This window comes from Galeopterus variegatus, unplaced genomic scaffold, assembly GCF_000696425.1.
Source record: "Galeopterus variegatus unplaced genomic scaffold, G_variegatus-3.0.2 Scaffold11413, whole genome shotgun sequence".
Lineage (NCBI taxonomy): Eukaryota > Metazoa > Chordata > Mammalia > Dermoptera > Cynocephalidae > Galeopterus > Galeopterus variegatus.
Window position 1 is genome coordinate 25,030 of NW_007737524.1, and position 1,080 is coordinate 26,109.

The following is a 1,080-nucleotide window of genomic DNA, read 5'->3' on the forward strand; positions in this document are numbered from 1 at the left end:
AGCAATGAAGTCCATTTTGGTAAAAATTTGCCAATTTTGCCACCTTATAAAGTGATTGCTGCCTCCTTCCTCTATATTTAAATTTTATGACTTTGATGAATGTTTCTTGCAAGGAAAAAAGGGATCTTGCAGGCTGCTGACAATCTTGATGTATTAAATTTCTACTTTGGGGTTCTCATCACATAGATCTCTCAATTAAAGACTCCAGAACACACTGGCCAAAANGACAGATGAAGAAAAAGTCCCAGTCACAGAAAGGATAGGTGACTCTACCAGGGTCATATAGGGCTAGAGCAGGGAACTAGAATCCATTCTCTGTGTCTTCTCATTACACTAGAAACTAGGTGTCAGAAAACTAATGGCAGTGAGTCATAATATACATGATATAGTAAATATGTGAGCATTAAGTCAACATACATTAAATAGCTGCTTACTCCAGAATTGGCATTTCTTTGTGGGGCTTTTCAACACTGGCAGTGTTATACTATCTCAGGCAGCTGCAGACTCATCCCTTTTTCCNAAGCCACTAAACAATGTATACACAAAACATTAGTATAAAACCTGGCATCTGGTTCTGCCTTGTGTAGCAACACGGATGAGACTGGAGAAAATTATGTTAAGTGAAATAAGCCAGACAAGGAAAAAGAAATACCACATTTTCATTCATTAACTGGGAGGAAAGGAAAGGAAAGGAAAGGAAAAAGGAAAAGAGAAAGGAAAGGAGGGGAGGGAGGAAGAAAGAAAGGAAGGAGGGAGGGTAGGAGGCAAGGAAGGAAGGAAGAAAAGACCACAACAATACACTGAACTNATAATGCCCGTCTTGCTGCTGATGACTTTAAAGTCAAGTATGAGACAGAGCTGGCCATGCGTCAGTCTGTGGAGAGCGACATCCATGGGCTCAGCAAGGTCATTGATGACACCAATGTCACCCGGCTGCAGCTAGAGACAGAGATTGAGGCTCTCAAGGAGGAGCTGCTCTTCATGAAGAGGAAGTAAAAGGCCTACAAGCCCAGATTGCCAACTCTGGGTTGACCGTGGAAGAAGATGCCCCCCAATCTCAAGACCTCAGCAAGATCTTGG

The 1,080-nt window shown here is 42.2% G+C and overlaps 1 pseudogene; it reads left to right on the forward strand.

Annotated features, from left to right (window-relative positions):
* Window positions 1-810: 810 nt before the first annotated feature.
* Window positions 811-1,076, forward strand: LOC103610612 (annotated as a pseudogene).
* Window positions 1,077-1,080: the final 4 nt, after the last annotated feature.